Source organism: Zophobas morio, unplaced genomic scaffold (genome assembly GCF_036711695.1).
Source record: "Zophobas morio isolate AGI-343-1 ecotype UQ-CSIRO unplaced genomic scaffold, CSIRO_AGI_Zmor_V1 ptg000026l, whole genome shotgun sequence".
NCBI classification, from domain to species: Eukaryota; Metazoa; Arthropoda; class Insecta; order Coleoptera; family Tenebrionidae; genus Zophobas; species Zophobas morio.
The window spans coordinates 11,780,495-11,804,765 of NW_026972131.1; the positions used below are offsets into that span (position 1 = coordinate 11,780,495).

At 36.8% G+C, this 24,271-nt stretch overlaps 1 protein-coding gene across 1 annotated transcript in view; it reads right to left on the reverse strand.

The window, feature by feature from the left end:
• The window catches only part of LOC135136119 (somatostatin receptor type 2-like), a 356,309-nt gene that overhangs the window by 241,059 nt on the left and 90,979 nt on the right, over window positions 1–24,271 (reverse strand). Inside the window, exon 2 of the mRNA XM_064065251.1 lies at window positions 13,292–13,393. The gene's annotated coding sequence lies outside the window, so the exon portion shown is untranslated. The remainder of the gene's footprint in view (window positions 1–13,291; window positions 13,394–24,271) is intronic.

Below are 24,271 nucleotides of genomic sequence, written 5' to 3' on the forward strand. Positions count from 1 at the left end.
AAACCTAGAGTGAAAGCGAGAAAATCTATAGAGGGACAGTGTAACCCTAGAGAGACAGAACACCTTAAGAAAGAGAAAGAACCTAGATAGAAGGAAGAAATATAGATAGAAAAAACTTTGAGTGGCAGAAAATGGATAGAGAGAGAGAGAGGAAGAGAGGGAACGCCTAGAGAGGGAGGAAACCTACACAAAGAGTGAAAACCTAGATAGAGAGAGAAAAAACCTAGAGGGGGAGAGAAATCCTTAAAAAAGAAAAAACCTAAATAGAGAGAAATTCAAGAGAGAGAGAGAGAGAAGACATAAAGGGAAAGAAAGCGGAGACAAAGAAAGCCTGAAGAGGGAAGAAAACCTAGACAGGGAAAAAACCAAGAGGGAGTGAATCTGGACAGAAATAATTCGGAGAGATAAGAAAAACCAGAAAAGTAGACTCCGGAGAGAGAAAAAGAGAATCTCGAGAGTGACAAAACCTAGAAAGAGAGAAAATCTTGTGAGAGAGAGCCTTGAGAGTGAGAGAAAAAACCTGGAGAGAGAAAAAACCTAGAGAGATAGAAAAAGTCTAGAGATATGGTGAAAACCTGGAGAGTGTGAGAGAAAATCTGGCGAGAGGGGAGGGGGGAGAAGGAGAGGTAGCGCGAAACCGGGAGAAAGAACATATAGAGAGAGAGAAAGTAAATCTAGAGATCTAGGGAAGACATAGAAATAGAGAAAGCCTGGAGAGAGGGAGAGTTCTCTTACACTCAGAGTTGTGATCTGTGATGCTTGTCAGGTTATGGCGGGTCAGGTCAGATTTTTTTGTATATTCCAAAAATATGGGTGTTTTTTTATAGCCTAGAGATTTATTCTTACAACAGATTCCAGACACTTTTTTGTAGACTGATGAGAATAAAGCTAAAAAATAAGGGAGAAAACCTAGAACCTAGAGATAGATAAAACCTAGAGACATAGAAGAAACCTAGGGAAATAGAAAACTAGAGTGAGGCACAGAGAAAGAGAACCTGGAGAGTGGGAGAAAGGGCTGGACGGGGGAGAGAGGTGGTGCGAGGGAATCCAGAGAGATAAAGAAAGCGTAGTGAGAGAAAACTTACAGTTAAAGAGAATATCGAGCGAGTGAGAAAAATTTAAAGAAAGAAAAAACCTAGAGAAACAGGGAAAACCTAGACATGGAGAACTGAGGGAGGGAGAAAGAGAACTGAGGGAGGAACCAGAAAGAGAGAGAAAAACTCAGATAAAAGCAGTATTTGAGGAAAAAGCGAAAGCTGAAAGAGATGCAACTCTAGGAAAGGGAGAAATCGGGGAAAGAGCGAACTCTGAAAGAGAAGAAAAAACAGAAAAGTGGGAAATAGGAGAAAGTGCACTGAAAAAAAGCGAGCGGGAGAACTATTAGAGACAGAAATAATTCAGGGAAAAAGAGAATAATTCCGAGAGAAAGAAAAAGTAGAGAAATAGAAAAGGTAGAGAGAGATAGACTGAAAAATTATCTTTCGGAAAATTCTGGGATACAGATATCGACGAGCTGATTAGACTTGACCTGACCTGACCTGACCTGACCTAAATTAGATCTAGCATAGTTCTAATTCCGGTGCCACATTTTCGAAATATTCAGTTTAAAAATCACATTTTAAAAAAATTTTAAACCTGGTTAAATTTTACATGGGCGATTCTGAAAAAGTGGTTGATTTTCAAAATGAAACTAAAATAACTTCTGGAGTAATTTTCGAAAGTGATTGAAAAAGTTGCCTAAAAATCCACAAAAAATTCTGGAACACAGATTTTCGAAATATTCGATTTGAAAATCCAACTTTTAAAAAATCTCAAAAGTTGCCATATTGACCATGGTAAGAACCCGCACGGAGACGGAGACGGAGAGGGACAGAGTAACCCTAGAGAAAAAGAAGACCTTAAGAAAGAGAAAGAACCTAGATAGAAGGAAGAAATATAGATAGAGAAAACTTAGAGTGGCTGAAAATGGAGAGAGAGATAGAAGGAGAGAGAGAGAGAAAAAGAGGGAACGCCTAGAGAGGGAGCAAACCTACACAAAGAGTAAAAATCTAGACACAGAGAAAAAACCTAGAGGGAGCGAGAAATCCTTAAAAAAGAAAAAACCTAAATAGAGAGAAATTCAAGAGAGAGAGAGAGAGAGAGAGAGATAGGAGACAAAAGGGAAGAAAGATGAGACAAAGAAAGCCTGGAGAAGGAAGAAAACCTAGACAGGGAAAAAACCAAGGGGGAGTAAATCCGGACAGAAATAATTCGGAGAAGCAAGAAAAACCAGGAAAGTAAGAAATTAGGCAAAGTAGACTCGAAGAAACAGGAGATAATTCCGAAAAGACAGAGCGAAAACCCAGAGAGAAAAAGAATTTTGGGAGAAACAAAACCTAGAAAGACAAAAACCTAGGCGAAAGAGAGGGAGGGAAAACCTAGAGGGAGAAAGAGAGAGAAAAACCTCAAGAAGAGACAAAGAAAACTTAAAGAGACAGGGTGAAAACCTAATGAGAGAAAACTTGAAAGGAAAGAAAAATACCTATAGAAAGAAAACCTAAGGAGAGAAGAAATTTAGAGAGAGAGAAAGAAAGAAAAACCTCTAGAGGGAGAAGACCTGAAGAGAGAAAACTCGGAGAAAGGGATTGGTTTGACCAATTCTGAGAAACAATTCAGAAAAAAACCTAGAGAGATAGAGAAAGCGTAGAGAGATAGTGAAAACCTGGAGAGTGTGAGAGAAAAACTGGCGAGAGGGGTGGGGGAGAAGGAGAGGGAGCGCGAAAGCGGGAGAAAGAACATATATAGAGAGAGAAAGTAAATCTAGAGATCTAGGGAAGACCTAGAAATAGAAAAAGCCTAGATAGGGAGAGAGGGAGAAAACCTAGAGATAGTAGAGAAATAGATAAAACTTAGACACATAGGAGAAACCTAGGGAAGTAGAAAACTAGAGTGAGACACAGAGAAAGAGAACCTGGAGAGTGGGAGACAGGGGTGGACGGGGGAGAGAGGTGGTGCGAGGGAATCCAGAGAGATAAAGAGAGGATCTAAACAGCGAGAACCCAGGAAGGGGAAGAATCTCGAGATACAAGGAACCCGCGGAGTGACAAAAAACCTAGACACAGACAGAACATAGAGTGAGTGAGAAAAATATAAAGGAAGAGAAAACCTACAGAGAGAGAACCTAGACAAACAGGGAAAACCTAGACATGGAGAACTGAGGGAGGAACTAGAGAGAGACAAAAAAAAACTCAAACGATAGCAGTATTTGAGGAAAAAACGAAAACTGATAGAGATGCAACTCTAGGAAAGAGAGAAAAAGGGGAAAGAGCGAACTCTGAAAGAGAAGAAAAAGCAGAAAAGCGGGAAATCGGAGAAAGCGCACTGAAAAAAAGCGGACGGAAGAACTTGTAGACAGAAATAAGAGTAAGAGAAAAAAAATATGGAGAGAAAAATAATCCCGAAAGAAAGAAAAAGTAAAGGAAGGAAAGACAGAGACAGAGAAAAAAATAACTTTCAGAAAATTGCATAAATGTCCCCACAAAATTCTGGGATATAGATATTGACGAGCTGATTAGACTTGACCTGACCTGATCTGACCTAAAATAGATCTAGCATATTTTTAGTTCTAGTTCCGGTGCCACATTTTCGAAATATTCAGTTTAAAAAGGGTTAAATTTCACATGGGCGATTCTGAAAAAATGGTTGATTTTCAAAATGAAACTAAAATAATTTCTGGAGTCATTTTCGAAAGTGATTGAAAAAATTGCCTAAAAATCCACAAAAAACTCTGGGATACAGATCTCGACGAGGTGATTCGAAAAATATAGCATTCTTAAGAAGAGAAGATTTTCGAAATATTTGGTTTGAAAATCCAACTTTTAAAAAAATCTCAAAAATTGCCATATTTCATATTGACGATGGTAAGAACCCGCACGGAGAGGGAGACGGAGAGAGAGAGAGGGAACCTAGAAAAAGAAAAAACCTAGAGTGAAAGGGAGAAAATCTACAGAGGGACAGAGTAACCCTAGAGAGAGAGAACACCTTAAGAAAGAGAAAGAACCTAGATAGAAGGAAGAAATATAGCTAGAGAAAACTTAGAATGGCAGAAAATGGAGAGAGAGAAAGGGAGGGAATGCCTAGAGAGGGAGGAAACCCACACAAAGAGTGAAAACCTAGATAGAGAGAGAAAAAACGTAGAAAAGAGAGAAATCCTTAAAAAAGAAAACCTAAATAGAGAGATAGTCAAGAGAGAGAGAGAGAGAGAGAGAGAGAGAGAGAGGACGTTAGGAGGAAAAGAAAGAGGAGACAAAGAAAGCCTGGAGAAGGAAGAAAACGTAGACATGGAAAAAATCAAGAGGGAGTGAATCTGGACAGAAATAATTCGGAAAGGCAAGAAAAACCAGGAAAGTATGAAATTGGGGAAAGTGGACTCGAAGGAACAGAAGATAATTTAGAGAAAGGGACCACTCCGAAGAGAGAGAGCGAAAACAAAACGTACAAACACAAAAAACTTAGGGAAGGAGAACCTAGGGTGAAAGAGAGAGGGAGGGAAAACTGTAAAAGAGGGAAAACTTAGAGAAAGGCAGTATTCGACGACAGAGTGAATCTCTAGAGAGAAAGTAAACCAAAAAAGCGAAAAATTATTTCTCCAATTTTCCGCTTTTTGGTTTGGTTTGACCAATCCTGAGAAACAATTCAGAGAAAGATAGACTCCGGGGAGAGAAAAAGAATCTCGAGAGAGACAAAACCTTGAAAGAGAGAAAATCTTGTGAGAGAGAACCTTGAGAGTGAGAGAAAACCTGGAGAGTGTGAGAGAAAACCTGGCTAGAGGGGAGGGGGAGAAGGAGAAAGAACATATAGAGGGAGAGAAAGTAAATCTAGAAATCTAGGGAAGACCTAGAAATAGTAGAGAAACCTAGAGAAATAGAAAACTAGAGTGAGACACAGAAAAAGAGAACCTGGATAGTGGGAGACAGGGGTGGATGGGGGAGAGAGGTGGTGCGAGGGAATCCAGAGAGATAAAGAGAGGATCTAAACAGCGAGAACCCAGGAAGGCGAATTTAAAGAAAGAGAAAACCTACACAGAGAAAACCTAGACAAACAGGGAAAACCTAGACATGAAGAACCGAGGGTGGGAGAAAGAGAACTGAGGAGGGAACTAGAGAGAGAGAGAGAGAGAGAGAAAACTAAAAGCAGTATTTGAGGAAGAAAAAACAGAAAAGCGGGAAACCGGAGAAAGTGCACTGAACAAAAGCGAGCGGTAGAACTTATAGAGACAGAGAAAAAAATTAACTTTCAGAAAATTGCATAAATATCCACACAAAATTCTAGGATATCAACGAGGTGATTCATTTTCGGAATATTCAGTTTAAAAATAATTTTTTTGAAAAATCTTATAAATGACCATATTTCACATTGGCGATTCTGAAAAAATGATTGATTTTCGAAATGAAACTGAAATAACTTCGTAGTAATTTTTTGAAAATCCAATATTACATAGTAAGCAACAAAAATACTATTTTAAACAATCCGCCCATAAATTACTTACATATTTGATCCTTCGCATACATAATGCCAATTAAGAAGATACAATAAAGAGATCGTTAAGAAAGTGTCAAACAATCCGTTAAACAACGCACTACACGGTATTAAATTTTAATATAGGCAATTTGATACTCATTATCGTGTCAAGACACACCGCTGTACAAAATTACACGTCTCGCCCCATTTGCTCAATTTAAAATTAATAAGCTCATCTTACATACTCGTTAAGTAAATACCAGTGAGATTATTAATAACTTTACAAGACGGAAGAGTAAAATTAATATCAGCTTCGCTCCGCAGAAATTCGAATTTAATTCGAAAACAAACATCCATTCCAAGACAGTGCATCCCGTTCCCCGTTTCCTTCAGCTTAATATAAAATCGCATCATTAGATATTCTGTTGCGGTTTCCGCAAACTGTAATACACGGGTTTTGTTTTGCGATTGTTGACAAGTTCTCATGCAAACCCAGGAACTGAATGCGATGCAGCAGCTGGTGCTAGAACAAGATGGCACTTTTCGAAGTGCACATTCGTGATTTGAATAGCAAGCGAATCGTACTTAGCAGTTGTAACGAAAAAGTAGATAAAATTTTATGTCCAAGTTTTGGGGGAATTTATGACGCGCAATTTGCGATGTTGATTTTAGGGATTTTTGGGCTTAGGAGTGTGGAGTAATGCCGGCAATTAGCGTTGCGAGATTATTAATGGAATTTTTGCATGGAAATTTACGTCAAGTTTTAATTACCATAGTGGAAAGTTGGGAGAATGGACCATTTAGTAATATCGATTGTGGAGGCGAGTTATAATGGTTTTACATTTTCTGGGGCTAAAAACGTCGGGAAAGTTTTTAGTGAAAGATGGAAAAGTTGTAACACGGAAGACAATTTAAGGCCCGCAGTAATTTGTGGCTGTGGAATGATGAATGTTCATTACGGCGTTAATGGGCACTCTATACAATATTTCGGCGATGATTAAGAGATGGCTCGATAATGAGTTCAAATTTAGGTACCCAATTCTTCCAGGAAACGTCCAACAACGCCAGTTCCAGTGTCGCTCAACAAATAAATTCGGTCTAAATAAAGCGAGTTCAACGTTTTCCCCCGGTCAGTTTCCTCATCCTCGCAGCTAATGATCTATCAATATCAATTACTTACCAGTAAAGAAAGTGCAAACGTTGTTTTTTTCACGTCGGACATGCTGACACATGCTTGAGAACGATTAGTCCCACAGGCAATTGGTTTATCGTAAACAAAAAGACATAATGAAGAGTAAACTTGTTTTTGATATAGATAGCCACAGGACAATGTTTCGTCGACATCAAAGTTATTTATTAGCACGCAAGCGACTTCCAGAAACCGAAAAAATTCCGCAATTTTATCAAACTAACAACCCCCACTTTTTGCCTCTTGCAACTAACTCCGGGGATATTTTTTACGTTATTTAATAGAGTTTTTAAAAGCAAATACCCGACGGTATTCGGCTTTTCAGTGGGAGAAAAATTTTTTCATTAAAAGTAATAACCGCTTCGCTTTATACATCCGTTTTTGTGGAAGAAATCCGAGTCGGTGAACCGTTCTTCGACTCCGAGCAGTTTCATGTACGCTTGATTTAATTATCGCACTTTTTTTTAAATTTCAATTAAACCCTTCTGGGTTAAGTTATAATTCGGATGAGGGAACGCTGCAAACATCCGCTAATATCGGTCACTCAGCTATATCCGGCCAAAATTAAAAGCAATCTGCCAACTTCCTGTACAGATAGTTTCCGGAGATCTAAATGGAAAACGCTCTACATAGTTACGGGATTAATTGAAATTCTGCCTCTTCGGAGCTAAGAAGTTGTCTGGATATTGGGGAAGAAGTTGGAGCTTGACGGGATAAATCCATTAACTGGCACACAACAGATTTGTCGATGTTTTTTCAAAATAAAAAAATTGGAAAATGGCGATTTCGCAGGACGGGTTGGATTTTGAACCTCGCGGTTTTGAGGTAAGCGTTTCGCCAACATAGTTCATATAGACAAAACTAATCTAAAGTTTCGCCTAAAATTCAATATAAAATTTTCGAAATATTCTGTTTGAAAATAAGATTTTTCAAACGTTTTAAAACTGCGATATTTCATAGTGGCGATTCTGCAGAAAGGTAGGAAACGAAGCCGAAACAAATTTCTGAAGGACTAAATCTACAAGAAAAGCCCTATAAGCAATTTTCGAAACTGGTCAAAAAGTGTGGAAAATTTCATCTAGGGGGGAATATTGAAAAATTTTGATTTCGTAAAATTAGGTTATTTATGGGTCCTGGACAAGATTTTCGAAATATTTGGTTCGAAATATAAATTTTTGAAAAATCTCAAACCGTATTTCATATCCGCGATTCTGAAAAATTTAGCTTTCGAAAAAGTTGCCCAAAAATTGACAAAAAATTCTGGCATTCGAAAAATATAGCGTGTTTATCGTCTCAGGCAAAGATTTTCGAAATATTCGGTTTGAAAATCAAATTTTGAAAAACCCTAAAAATTTATATATTTCTTATTGACAATTTGGAAGAATTTTCAGAGAAATGAAGTTGAAAATGAATTTTGGAAGTCTAAATTTATAAAAAAAAAAGAAGGAAAATAAAGAAAGTGGGAAATTGGAGAATGTGGATTCGTAGGAACAGAGATATGAATCAGAAAAAGAGAAACTACGGAGAGGAAGAGGGTAACAAAACCTAGAGAAAAAGAAACAACCTAAAGAAATAGATACAAGACCTAAAATGAGAAAGAACCTCGAAAGAAAGAGAAACCGTAGAGAGAGAGAGGGAGAGAGAACTAGGAGGGAGAGAACCTATGGAGAGAAAATTCGCAGAAAGAGAGTATTCGGAGAAATGGCGAATTCCGAGAGAGCAGGAAAACCAGGAAAATGAGAAATCGGAGATAGTGAACTTGGAGAAACACACAGAGATAATTCAGAGAAAGAGAGATAGAAAGAGAGAGAGAAGACTTAGAGTGAGAAAGAAATCTAAAGAAACAGAAGAAAACCTAGAGAGAGATAGGAAGTATTCGAAGAAAGAGAAAAACCTGAAACAGAAAGAAAACCAGGAAAATGAGAAGCCACAGAAAGAAGGAAAGCCAGGAATGTGAGAAATCGGAGAAGATGGACTCGGAAGTCCACACACAGAGAAAGAGATAATATGAAAAGTGATAATTCGGAGAGAGAAAACCCCTAGACCAAAAGAGAGAAAAGCTAGAACAAAAGAAAGCAAGAGAAAACACCCAGAGAAAGAGAAAGGGAGAAAATCCGGGTAGAGGGAACTCAGCGAAAGAGAATATTTTAAGAAAGAGCGAATCCCGAGAGGGAAAGAAACCTGAGACAAAAGGGAAATCGGGAAAATGAGGAATTGGAGAAAGTGGACTCGGAGGAGCAAATGTAGATAATTTAGGGAAAGAGAGACTCCTGCAAGAGTAATAATATGTACAGCGAAAACCCGGAAAGAAAAGAATTCCGAGAGAGATAAAACTTAAAAAAAGAGAGAGAATCAAGAACGACAGAGAAAACCTAAAGAAAGAAAAAAAAGCTTGGGGTGAGAGAGAGTTAACAAAGAATTAGAGAAACCTGAGAAAGAGTGAAAGAAAACTTGGAAAGGTAACTTGGAGAGAAAAAACTTGGAGAAAGGGAATATTCGAAGAAAGGAGGAATCCAGAGACAGAAGAAAAAACGTGAAAACGAGAAAGAAGCTGGAGAAAGAACAAACACTGCGAGAGAGAGATAATTCAGAGAACGAGAGACTCCGGAGAGAGAGAAAATCAGAACAGCGAGAACACGGAGAGAAAAAGTGTCTCAAGAGAAACAAAACTTAGAGAGAGAGAAAATCTAGAGGGTGGGAGATAGAGAAAATCTATAGAGGGTGGGAGAGAGAGAGACTCTAGAGCTAGAGGGAAAACCTACAGCGAAAGAGAGAGAAATCGTAGATAGAGGGAAAGAGAAGGAACTTAGAGAGGCAGAAAACCAGGAAAACGGGAAACCGGAGAAAGAAGGAAATCTGAGACAGAAGAAAAACCATGAATAACCATATATATAGAAACCGAAGAGAGAGAGAGAGAGAACACTCTCAAGGGGAGAACCTATGGAGAGAAAACTCGCAGAAAGGGAGTATTCGGTGAAAGGGGGAATTCCGAGAGGGAAAGAAACCTGAAACAAAAAGGAAATCAGGAAAATGAGGAATTGGAGAACGTGGACTCGGAGGAGCAAATATAGAGAATTTAGGGGAAGAGAGAAAACCCGGAAAGAAAAAGAATCCTGAGAGAGATAAAACTTAGAAAAAGAGACAGAATCAAGAACGACAGAGAAAACCTAAAGAAAGATAAAAAACTTGGGGTGAAAGAAAGTTAACAAAAAAATTAGAGAAACCTGAGAAAGAATGAAAGAAAACTTGGAAAGGGAGCTTGGAGGGAAAAATCTTGGAGAAAGGGAATATTCGAAGAAAGTAAGAATCCCGAGAGAGAAAAAAAAACGGGAAAACGAGAAAGAATCTGGAGAAAGAACAAACACTGCGAGAGAGAGAATTCAGAGAACGAGGGACTCCGAAGAGAGAGAAAAACAGAACAGCGAGAACACGGAGAGAAAAAGTGTCTCGATAAAGACAAAACTTAGAGAGGGAGAAAATCTAGATGGTGGGAGCTAGAGAGAGAAAGGGAGAAAAAGGAGAAAAAGAAACCGTAAACAGAGGGAAAGAGAAGGAAAACTTTAAGAAAGAGAAAATGTAGAGAGAGAGAAAGGGACAAAAAATGGGGGGAGAGAACCTGGAGAGGGAAAACTCAGAAAAAGGGGGTATTCGAAGAAATAGCAAATTCTGAGAGAAAAACTAAAGTCAGGAAAACGAGGAACCGAAGTAAGAAGGAACTCTGAGAGAGAACGAAACCCAGGAAAGTGAGAAATCAGAAGATGTGGACTCGAAGGGGCAGAGAGAGAGAGAAAAGGGAAGACTTCGGAGAGAGAGAGACTCTGAACAGCGAGAGCTCGGAAAGAAAGAGAGTCCCAAGAGCGACAAAACTTAGAGGGAAAGAGAGAAACCGTAGTAAACGAGAAAGAGAGGGAAAACTTTGAGAACGAGAAATCGTAGAGAGAGAGAGAGTATTCAAAGAAATCGCGAATCCTGAGAGAGAAATGGAAACAGGAAAACAGAAACCCGGAGAAAGAAGGAACTCTGAGAAAGAAGGAAAATCAGGAATATGAGAAATCGGAGAAAATACATTCAAAACAACACACAGAGAGATAATTTGAACAGTAAGAACCTGGAGAGAAAAGAATCTCGGGAGAGAAAACCTAGATATAGAGAAAAATCGAGAGACGGAGAGATCCTAAAGCGAAAGAGAGAGAACCTAGACCGAGAGAAAACGCCCAGAGAAGAAGAGAGGGAAAACCCGGAAAGAGATAACTCGGAAGAATATTTGAAGAAAGAGCAAATCCCTAGCGCGAAAAAAAAACACGAAAACGAAAAACTGGAGAAAGAGTGAACCCTAAGAAGGAAAATCAGGAAAGTGAGGTATCCGAGGGACTGGAGTCGAAGGAACAAATATAGATAATTTCGGCAAAGAGAGACTGGAGAGAACCTAAAGAAAGAAGGAGAAACCGTAGAGAGACAGAGAAAACTCTCAGGGGGAGAACCTGTGGAGAGAAAACTCGCAGAATTCCGTGAGGGGAAGAATACCAGGAAATGAGAAATGAGATAAAATGGACTTAGAGAAAGAGACAGATAATTCAGAAAAAAAGAGATAATCTGAACAGCAAGAACCCGAGAAAAAAAAGAATCCCAAGGGAGACAAAACCTAGAAAGAGAGAGAGAACCTAGAACGAGAGAGACAACCTAAAAAGAGAGAAGAGAGCCTGTAGAGTGTGAGAGAGAAAGAGAGAAAGCCCAGAGAAAGAGAGTATTCGAAGAACAAGCAAAATCTGAGAGATAGGTAACCAGGGAAACGAGAAACAGGAAAAAGAAGGAACCCTGAGAGAAAAGGAAAAGCAGGAATTTGAGAAATTAGAGAAAATGGACTCGGAATAACAGAAAAAGGGAGAGAGATTATTTGAAGACTGAGAACCCGGAGACAAAAGGAATACCGAGGGTGAGAAAACCTAGAAAGCGAGAGAAAACACCCAGAGCAAAAGAAATAGATAACTCGGAGAAAGGGAATATTCGAAGAAAGCCAATCCTGAGAGAGAAAGAAAACCACGAAAACGAGAAATTGGAGAAAGGGCGTGATAGAGAAGGAAAATCAGGACAGTATGGAATCGGCGAAAGTGGACTCAGAGGAATAAGTATAGATAATTTAGGAAAATACAGACTGGACAGCTAGAACACGAAAAGGAAAAGAATCCCGAGACACAAAACCTAGAGAGAGAGAGAGAGAGAGAGAGAGAGAGAGAGAGAGAGAGAGAGAGAGAACCTGGAGTGAGAAAGAACTTTGAGAGAGAGCAAAACCGTAGAGAGACAGAGAGAAAATCCGGAAGGAAAGAACATGTGGATAGAAAACTGGCAGAAAAAGAGTATTTGACGAAAGAGCGGTTTCCGAGACAGAAAGAAAACCAGGAAAATGAGTAACTGGAGAAAGAACGACCCCTGAAAGAGAATCTGCAAGTCAGGAAATTGGGAAATGGAGAAACAGAGAGAAATAATTCAAACAAAACGAGGCTCCGGAGAGAGAGATCATCTGGACAGCGGAAACTTGAAGAGAAAGAATCCCGAGAGAGACAAAACCTACAAACAGAAAGAGAGAGAAACTAGAGCCAGAAAAAGAAGAGAGATAACAGAGAATTATAGAAAACTTAAAGAGATAGAAACCTGGAGGGAGGGAACGAGGAGAGAAAAAACTCGGAGAAAGGGAATATTCTAAGAAAGAGCGAATTCCTGCAGAGAAAGAAAACCTGGAAAACGATAAACTAGAGAAAGAAGGAACTTTTAAACAGAAAGAAGATCACAAAATCGGAAAATTGGAGAAAGTGGACTCGGCGGAATAGAACGAAAACCTAGAGAGAGAGAGAACCGCTAGTTATTGGCACACTACATAAATTTTCCACGATTTTCGGAAAATAAAAAAATGTCAAAAACTTTTCTTATTTCTCACATTGTTGTATTTATTTCATCGATCTGAGTAAGTCAAGAAATAAAGTAAACTTTCCAAGTACAGGTTTATTGTGTTCGTTAATAAGAGAATGAACAATACCGAAACCCTGTCGGTTCGTATTCACCCTGTCACGCAACTCACCCTAAACTACTTGTAAATATCCCTTAAATTAATAGCTTTATTGACACAGTATTATAACTAGTTTGGACAATGGGGTTGATTAGCCAAATTCTACAAAGACGTTGTTAATTGTCGTTTATTAGGTTGTTTAACTTTCCTAACTCCTTAGGTGACCGCAACATTACACTGAGCCTGCCGTGATACCCTTATTAATTATGTTTACACAGGCTGGTTCGCAAATTTGTGACCTTCGAAATTTGTTAAAAAATATTGTCGTGTATTGTTGGTTGCCTAACCCAGCTATGTCATTATCGTCAGTAATTTTTTTAAGAGCTTGATACGAAATAATCGTACAGAATATTAAACCCTTTACAAACGCATGCCCTTTTCTAAATATCTTCTCCACTCATTCCTCGTAATGTTTAATTAAAATGCCGCTTCGGCCCGCCCGGCAACTTTGTTTATCTCGCTATTATTTCCGTTACGCGAAGATATCTCCCCGGCGCCCCGATATTTCATAAACAAATTCAAATATCTTCAGCTATACCAACCTTAAGTGAGTGAATCTCGATAATGTGATGATGCTGTAGAAGCTCAGATGGACGAGTCCCCGGCCTAATGTAGCGTGTTATCAACAGTCTGCGTGCGTTAACCTGAAATCGTGGATAAGATTAGATACGCCATCTTCGCCAAACAAGAATTAATCAAAAAATTTAAGCGTTGTGTCGGCACGAATTACTCCAAAAAAGAAATCGTCAGTGTTTTCCTCCCGGCTGCATCCGGGTCGATTGGATGTTACGACTTTTTTTAAAGAGGACATCAATCAACTTATTGAAGGATACAAAGGAAGAATCCATGTCACGAAACTACTCGATCACTAAAAATTCAGTTTAAAGCCTCGCCTCCAAATTTCCGTAAGCAACCCTTCTGTAAAAAACGAGTCGCGTCGTAACAATACAAGTGAGCTTTAGAGGCTCGACGGAGAAAAAGGTACGCAATCAATCAATGCGTTATTTTGAGTTTTATGACCGCTTAAGAGCGGGATCTTCGGAATTCGGCGGGAATCATTCATGCGATATTTTAGATTTTAGCCGGAGTAAATATTTGTTCGATTACTAGTCTTTGTGTAATGGGTGAGTCTGTTTAGTTGAACGGTTTGTGAGACTAATATAATCAAATTAAGACACTGGAATACGATCATAATGTAAATGTTTGCGTTGGGGCGATAAAATTAGACTTTTTCTAATAATCGGGCTGGGAATAATAAAAATTGTCGTATTTCACTGCTGGTGAAAGGATTATGACTTCTAGCTGGATGGGTTTGCATTATAGACCATAAATATGACAAATGGACAAAAAATACTCGAAATGTAATGTATAATTAGTCTTCTCGAACGACTCAAGCATAAAATTTTATAATAATAATATTTTTTTATTTCAATAGAAAGAAATCCCAATTACGCATACCAACTAAAATAAAAATTAACATATATTAAGAAAACAAGGCAGAATGTAGCCCCGCCCACCCACCCGATCTCAATTGTGATGATTTTTTTTATTCGTCGTCAGCCAAGAAGGCGGAGCTTAACTGCAAAATCCTAATTTCTCCACGAGAATTAAAAAAAAACATGTTTTTGAGTGTCGTGTTATTCAAAGAATACTATGCATTTTCAGAAACAAATAAACCCAAAGAGTAGACTCCACCCATACTCGCCACGTTCTCAATTCTCGATTGTGATGAATTTTTCATTCGTTCCCAGATCGCGGGGAGGGGCTTAATTGCAAGATCTATATTTGTCTACAAGAATTTACCATTTTGAACATGTTTTAAGTTTCTTGGTCTGAAAAGACGGCTGCGTATACCAAGAAAAAAGGCAAAATATAAGCCCCGCCCACCCTCCCAATCTCAATTGTAATGATTTTTTTTTTATTCGTCGTGAGCCGAGAAGGGTGGAGCTTAATTGCAAAATCCATATTTCCTTACAAAAATTTACCATTTTAAATGTGTTTTAAGTTTCTAAGAACAGAGAAAAATCATCACAAATGACATGAGGTGGGTGGGCGGGGTTTATATTTTGCCTTCTTTTCTTAATTTGCATAGTATCCCTTGAACGACATGGTACTCAAAAACATATTTTAATTTCTTGTAAAGAAATAAGTATTTTGCAGTTAAACTCCGCCCTCTTGGTTCACGACGAATAAAAAAAATTCACCGCAATTGAGACTGGGTGGGTGGGCGGGCTTACATTTTATATTTTTATTTTAATCTGTGTAGACTTCTTTTCACAATATGTAACGTAAAACATAAAAATGGAAAATTTGTATAAGAAAATATCGATTTTGCAATTAGGCTCCGCCCATAATTGTAAAATCCATATTTCCTTGCAAAAATTACCATGTTCTTAGTTTCTTGTTGTGATTTTTTTTTTCGTCGTAACCCGATGGGTGGAGCTTAATTGTAAAATCCTTATTTTGCTACGAGAAATTACCAAGTGAAATATGTTCGTAAGTAATCGTGTTATGCAAAGAAAACTACATGTATTAATTAAAAAGAAACCAAAACAGAAGCCCCACCCATCCGTCTCAATCTCAATCGTGATCAATTTTTCATTCAGATCGAGGGGCGGAGCCTAATTGCAAAATCCATATTTCCCTATACAAACTTACCATTTTGGGCATGTTTTAAGTCTTTTATTGCCGAAATAAGTCTACATATCTTAAGAAATAAAAGCCAAAATATAGCCCCACCCACCCGCCCGATCTCAATTGTAATGATTTTGATCTTTGAATAACACGATACTCAAAAACATGTTTTCGATTTCTTGTAAAGAAATAAGTAATTTGTAGTTAAGCCCCTCCCGTTTGGTTTACCACGAATAAAAAAAATCAACGCTATTGAGATAGGGCGGGGGGGCGGGCTTACATTTTGCCTCTTTATTATGATATGTGTAGACTTTTTTTCACAACATGAAACTTGAAATGAAATATTTGTATAAGGAAATATGGATTTTGCAATTAGGCTCCGCCCCATAATTGCAAAATCCATATTTCCTTGCAAAAATGTACCATTTTAACTATATTCTAAGTTTCTTGTTGTGAAAAAGATGGCTATTTATATTAAGAAAAAATGGCAAAATATAAACCCCGCCCACCCGCCCAGTCTCAATTGTGATGATTTTTTTTATTCGTCGTAAACCGAGAGGCGGAGCTTAACTGTAAAATCCTTATTTTTCTACGAGAAATTACTATATGAAATATGTTCTTTAGAAAACTAAATGTATTAATTAAAAGAGAAAACAAAAAGAGAAGCCCCACCCATCTGTCTCGATCTCAATCGTTATGAATTTGTCATTCGTTGTAGACACATATGGATTTTCCAATTAAGCCCCGCCCCTCGCTCTAACAACGAATCAAAAATTCAACACAATTGTGAATTGAGATCGCGGCGAGTATGGTTGGAGCCTACACTTTTGTTTTATTTTTTTCTTAATGTGCATAGTATTCTTTGAACAACACGATATTCAAAAACATGTTATCATGTAGAGAAATGAGGATTTTGCAGTTAAGCTCCACCTTCTTGGCTGACGACGAATAAAAAATAATCATTACAATTGCGATCGGGTGGGTGGGCGGGGCTATATTTTGCCTCTTTATTCTTGATATTCATAGCCATCTTTTCACAACAAAAAACAAAGAACATGGTTAAAATGACTATTTTTGCGAGGAAATACGAGTCGGAGCCTAATTGGAAAATCGATATTTTCTTATACAAATTTCCCATTTCTATGTTTTACGTTCCATGTTGTAAAAAGAAGTTTACACATATTAAAATAAAAATGTAAAATGTAAGACCGCCCACCCGCCCTGTCTCAATTGTGATGAATTTTTTTATTCGTCGTGAACCAAGAGGGCGGAGCTTAACTGCAAAATACTTATTTCTTTACAAGAAATTAAAAACATTTTTTTTGAGTATCGTGTCGTTCAAAGAATACTATGCATATTAAGAAAAAAAGGCGAAATATAAACCCCCCCCCCACCCACCCCATGTCAATTGTGATGATTTTTCTCTATTCTTAGAAACTTAAAACACATTTAAAATGGTAAATTTTTGTAAGGGAACATGGATTTTGCGATTAGGCTCCGCCCCTACATCTGCCAATGAATGAAAACTAAACAGTATTCTTTGAATAACACGATTCTCAAAAACACGTTTTTAATTTATCGTAGAGAAATGAAGATTTTGCAGTTAAGCTCCACCTTCTCAGCTCACGACCAAGAAAAAAATCATTACAATTGAGATCGGGTGGGTGGGCGGGGCTACATTTTGCCTCTTTTTTCTTGATATACATAGCCGTCTTTTCACAACAAGAAACTTAGAACATGGTTAAAATGGTAATTTTTGCAGGAAATATGAGGCGGAGCCTAATTGGAAAATCGATATTTTCTTATAAAAATTTCCCATTTCTATGTTTTACTTTCCATGTTGTGAAAAGAAGTCTACACATATTAAAATCAAAATGTATAATGTAAGCCCGCCCACCCGCCCTGTCTCAATTGTGATGAATTTTTTTATTCGTCGTGAACCAAGAGGGCGGAGCTTAACTGCAAAATATTTATTTCTTTGCAAGAAATTAAAAACATTTTTTTTGTATCGTGTAGTTCTAAGAATACTATGCATATTATGAAAAAAAGGTAAAATATAAACCCCGCCCACCCACCCCATGTCAATTGTGATGAATTTTCTCTATTATTAGAAATTTAAAACACATTTAAAATGGTAAATTTTTGTAAGGAAACATGGATTTTGCGATTAGGCTCCGCCCCTTAGTCTGCCAATGAATGAAAACTAAATAGTATTCTTTGAATAACACGATTCTCAAAAACATGTTTTTAAATTCTTGTAGAGAAATGAGGATTTTGCAGTTAAGCTCCACCTCCTCGGCTCACGACCAATAAAAAAAATCATTACAATTGCGATCGGGTGGGTGGGCGGGGCTAGATTTTACCTCTTTCTTCTTGATATTCATAGCCATCTTTTCACAACAAGAAACTTAGAACATGGTTAAAATGGTAATTTTTGCAAGGAAATATTAGGCGGAGCCTAATTGCAAAATCTATATTTTCTTATATAAATTTTCCATTTCTATGTTTTACGTATCATGTTGTGAAAAGAAGTCTACACAGATTAATTGATTTAATTGGTTTAATTGATTTCAATTCAAAATCAATTAAAATAAGAATGTAAAATGTAAGCCCGCCCACCCGTCCTGTCTCAGTTGTGATGAATTTTTTTTACTTGTCGTGAACCAAGGGGGCGGAGCTTAACTGTAAAATACTTATTTCTTTACAAGAAATTAAAAACATGTTTCAATATCGTGTCGTTCAAAGAATACTATGCATACTTAGAAAAAATTTGGCGAAATATAAACTCCGCCCACCCACCCCATGTCAATTGTGATGATTTTTCTCTATTCTTAGAAACTTAAAACACATTTAAAATGTACATTTTTGGATTTTGCGATTAGGCTCCGCCCCTAAGTATGCCAATGAATGAAAACTAAATAGTATTCTTTGAATAACATGATCCTCAAAAACATGTTTTTAATTTCTCGTAGAGAAATGAGGATTTTGCAGTTAAGCTCCACCTTCTCGGCTGACGACGAATAAAAAAATAATCATTACAATTGCGATCGGGTGGGTGGGCGGGGCTATATTTTGCCTCTTTCTTCTTGATATTCATAGCCATCTTTTCACAACAAGAAAAGTAGAACATGGTTAAAATGATAATTTTTGCAAGGAAATATTAGGCGGAGCCGAAATGGCAAATCGATATTTTCTTATACAAATTTTCCATTTCTCTGTTTTACGTTACATGTTGTGAAAAGAAGTCTACACATATTAAAATAAAAATGTAAAATGTAAGCCCGCCCACCCACCCCATGTCAATTGTGACTATTTTTCTCTATTCTTAGAAACTTAAAACACATTTAAAATGGTAAATTTTTGTAAGGGAACATGGATTTTGCGATTAGGCTCCGCCCCTAAATCTGCCAATGAATGAAAACTAAACAGTATTCTTTGAATAACACGATTCTCAAAAACATGTTTTTAATTTCTTGTAGAGAAATGAGGATTTTGCAGTTAAGCTCCACCTTCTCCGCTCACGGCCAATAAAAAGAATCATTACAATTGAGATCGGGTGGGTGGGCGGGGCTACGTTTTGCTTCTTTTTTCGTGATATACATAGCCGTCTTTTCACAACAAGAAACTTAGAACATGGTTAAAATGGTAATTTTTGCAGGAAATATGAGGCGGAGCCTAATTGGAAAATCGCTATTTTCTTATAAAAATTTCCCATTTCTATGTTTTACTTTCCATGTTGTGAAAAGAAGTCTACACAGATTAAAATAAAAATGTAAGATGTAAGCCCGCCCACCCGCCCTGTCTCAATTGTGATGAATTTTTTTATTCGTCGTAAACCAAGAGGGCGGAGCTTAACTGCAAAATACTTATTTCTTTGCAAGAAATTAAAAACATTTTTTTTGTATCGTGTAGTGCAAAGAATACTATGCATATTATGAAAAAAAGGTAAAATATATACCTCGCCCACCCACCCCATGTCAATTGTGATGATTTTTCTCTATTATTAGAAACTTAAAACACATTTAAAATGGTAAATTTTTGTAAGGAAACATGGATTTTGCGATTAGGCTCCGCCCCTAAGTCTGCCAATGAATAAAAACTAAATAGTATTCTTTGAATAACACGATTCTCAAAAACATGTTTTTAATTTCTAGAAACTTAGAAGATTGTTAAAATGGTAATTTTTCAAGGAAATATGGGGTGAAGCCTAATTGCAAAATCGATATTTTCTTATACAAATTTTCCATTTCTCTGTTTTACGTTTCATGTTGTGAAAAGAAGTCTACACAGATTAAAATAAGAATGTAAAATGTAAGCCCACCCACCCACCCCTTGTCAATTGTGATGATTTTTCTCTATTCTTGGAAATATAAAACACATTTAAAATGGTAAATTTTTTTAAGGAAACATGGATTTTGCGATTAGGCTCCGCCCCTAAGAGTGCCAAAAAATGAGAACTAAATAGTATTTTTTGAATAACACGGTATTCAAAAACATGTCTTCCATGGTAATTTCTTATAGAGAAATAATAAGAATTTTGCAATTTAATTCCGGTCCTTTGGCTCTCGAAGATTCAAATAAAAAATCATCAGAATTGAAATAAGGTGGGTGGGCGGGGCTTATATTTTGCTTTTTAAGAAAGCAAGAAAATTTAAACATGTATAAAATGGTAAATTCTTGTAGACAAACATGGATCTTACAAATAAGCCCCGCCTCTTCATCTGACAACCAATGAAAAATTCATCACAAGCGAGAATTGAAATCGGGGCGGGTGTGAGTGGGGCCTAATCTTTGGCTTTATTTTTTTCTTAATGTACATAGTATTCCTTGAACAATACGATACTCAAAAACATTTTTTTAATTGGAGAAATAAGGATTTTGCAGATAAGCTCCGCCCTCTTGTCTCACGACGAATAAAAAAAATCGTCGCAATTGAGACAGGGTGGGTGGGCGGGGCTACGTTTTGCTTTGTTTTCTAAATAGATGCAGACTTATTTCGACAACAAGAAACTTAAAACATGACGCTTTTAAAGCTAAATTACAAGTATACCGATGGAGTATAAGACCGTTTCTATTTATGTCAACGCGAACTAGAATATAACTAATAAAATGTCATATGTTCAATTCGACGAGAAATAACTTTAGCCAATACACCTTTCATCTCCCATTTCGATTTTCCTTGTCAATTTCCACCGTATTTACAGACCGAGAGAATTACGTAGGTTTGAAGTAAAATTTCTAGCATAATCAAGTTTCATCAGCATGTACAAGATATAAATCTAATTTGCTGAACGCTGGTAAAGTAAATTATTTAGCTGGTGAAATTCTTAAATAGAATTATCCCTCAAATTTTATTCTCCTTATTCCAAGGAGAAAACATCATAATAATATAATAACTTAGTAATTCGATTAACAACCTTGTAATTCAATCACACGACAAGATTAAAACAAAACTTTTCCTCCTCGCCTGAAACAGACCCCCGGAATTCAAACAGAAACCTGCGTTTTCGTATTAAGTGGCAATCACATTTAGCAAATAGACAAGTCGTAAATGAGTGATTATTCAAGTTCTGCGACAAAACTCCCGGAAACACTATAACGTCACTTTGCGGTCCTTTACGACTCTCCCAGAGCAAAAGATAATTAAACTAGTACATGTACGCACACAATCGTCATTAATTCCTCCAACTAGCTGTAAATTAAACTCAATTCTCATAAGAAATTTGACAACAATTTCCCCGGAACGCAACCCGGACTCACAAATGGCAAAGCCATTGTGCTAAGCGTTCTCCGAAATAATCATCAAGACGCCACAGCGTAATATTGCAAGTACGTTATCGTTATTTTGCAATATTCGGGAGCGCTGGTGCGTTACAACATCCGATTAGAACAGTACTTAACTCGAAAAGACATCAAGTGAGATATGTTCGAGATTTAACGTCAGGAACGGAGTCAGCACGGGCTGTACAAAATCGTGTTAGATCCGGCGGTGCCTAACGATGTGTGCAATATGCGGAGCTTCGGACATACGCGGGAAATTGCGGTTTTATTTCGACTGCTAGAGGCGGCGGCGGGTTTGCCACATTTTATTAAAAAACCAAAAAAAAATAAATAAATAAATACATAAAATAAAAAAAGCGCGGATTTCATTATTCGCTCTTATTATTATGTTTTTGAATAGACGAAATTTACTCTGATCGACTTGTGCTAGCCCACTCCGACTGATTTGTTTTTTTCGTTGGAAAAACTTTCTAAAATCCTCCGGTAATTCCGTAAAGCCGGATTACGCAAATAATGCATTGTTTGACTTGGCAACGAGATGCTGATGAATACAAAGAGCTCTTTTGGATGCAATGGCTCCAATTTAGCCCAGTTCTGAACTGCATAAGTTTGTTTAACTCTTTCCATTCTGACGAATGTTTGTGCTTCATTGTCAAAAAATCCGCTGCATAAATTTCTGCGCGGGAGCGAGATAATGAAGACATTTTTAAAAGCAGCTATCACGTTTTTATCTTACGTGTTTCAAGAAGTTTTTGCAATAAATCGTGGGGTGTTGGGGCTTTGACCCGGAGGTTACACAGATTATTGATCTAATATGTACAACAGAATAACTTTTTTATAACGCGTTTTACGAATATCAGCGATCTTTACTGCAGTTTTATTATTTAGAGCGACGCGTTCTTCATTAAATCACGTTCAGTGAAATGTTTCAAGTATTTTCGGAATTTATGCGACAAACCAATCCGAAGTCATGGTAATAACATCGATTTCCAACGTGGTCATATTTCGCAGTAAATTATGCGGTTGATTGACACGTGATTAGTATGTAACGACGATCCTCAACGCCAAAATTACACTGGAAATAGTTAAACTTGCACCGAAAACATTGAGATTTGCAGCTGGCTATGAATAACGAACTGAATCACAGGAACTGGAACGAACTAATCAAAGCCAACTCTAAATCAGGAATTGCATTACGGATTAACTGTCACAACGACGCTATATGGAGGCAGTGACATAAACCACTGGCGTCCAACCAAGACTCATGCAATTTTGAAATGAATAACCTCCTTCTCTCTGTTTCGCCCCTTCCTAAGATACACATCTGACGAAACAAAATGTGAATCGTGTCATATTTGCTTGATCTTACTTTTAGCGATTTTTATTTGTTTACTGATTTGATTTAGTGAAAAAGCTACTCCGTGGTGACCATTTTCGGTTATAATGTGCAAAGTTGGCAAGAGATCGACATACAAAAACAATCTAAAAGATTCCCTAGACAAGGGTTTCGTCGGGTTCCCTTTTACTTTAGAAAATACAGGCAAATAATAATCGTAATGTATTTTTTTGGTGATAAAGCTGCCAGTTTTTTTTTCAAAGAAAATTCAATTCGATACCGCCACGAGATTATCGAACTGGTAATCGGTGAATGAAGTGTGATTGATTGTAGTTTACTGAATGACATGCGTGTGGAGTACTTTAAAAGGTTGCTGGTAATTACGGTGTATATTGTTATCATCAACAGCTAATTTATAAATGCGTGTTAAGATAAGTCAACGCTAAAATGTGCTTAACGATTTGTTCACTACGTGCTTACAACTAATTGATCACTTGTAAAGAGTGTTTCATTTTTAACTTTTTTGTAAGGACACTCCAATATAAACAAGTGTGTTTTCGTAACATAATGCGTTCGAATCATAGGTAGCGGCGCACAAGCTCTACAAGTCTACAACAATTCTAAAAAGTGTATAGGTTGTTATAACACATAATAGGATACGTAAAATATATATACAAATTTGAAAAATTATATTACCGAAAAATTCAATCGAGAAATCGACACATCAAAATTTAAAAAATCGTATAAATTGAAAAGTGCCAAAACTTAAATGACGAAAAATTGGAACAAAAACTGAAAAATGGAGAACTGAGAAATCGAAACACCAAAAAGTCAAAATCAAGAATCCGAAAATTTAAAAATTCGAAGAACTGAAAAATGAAAAACCTGAAAAATCGGAAAATTGAAGAACTTTAAAACTGAAATGAAAAAATAAAAAATGGATTCTTCGAAAAATTGTAAATTTAGAATCGTCAAAAATTGAAAAATTGATGAGTCGAGAAATTGAAAAATCGCAAAACTGAAACATTAGAAAATTGAGAAATCTGAAAATCCAAAATCGAACAGTTAAAATTCAGATATTGAAAAACAAAAATATCAAAAAATTGAATAATCGAGAATTTGAAACTTCAAAAAATCAACAAATTGAAATATTGAAAAACCGAGAAATCGAAGAATCGAAACATCAAAAAGTTGACAAAAATTGAAACATCTAGAAATTGGTGTATCAAAAATTCGATAAATTAAAAATCTGAAAAATCAAAAAATCGAAAAATTAAAAATCTGAAAAATCGAAAAATCGAGCAATTGGTAGACGGAACAAACGAAACATTGAAAAGTCGAAAAATCTAGAAATAGGACACTTAAAAAATCGATTAATCAAGAAACTGAGAAATCGAACAATTGATGAGTTGAAAAATTGAAAAATAGTAAAACTGAAATTTCGGAAAATTGAGAAATGAAAAAATCGAAAAATCGAAACATCGAACTACAGAGAAGTCGAAAAATTGAAAAATAGACAAACTGGAAAATAGGGAAACTTAGAAACCGAAAAATTAAATTAAAAATCGACAGGTCGAAAAATCGAAGAAACGAGAAATCGAAACATCTAAAAACCGAAAAATCTAAAATTTATAAATTGAAAAATCGATATTTTGCAATATCAAAAAATCCAAAAATTGAAACATTAAAAAATCGGAAAAGCAAAATATCGAGAAATAAGAACATTGAAAAATTGTAAAGTCTAAAAATCGAAAAACTGAAAAACCGAGAA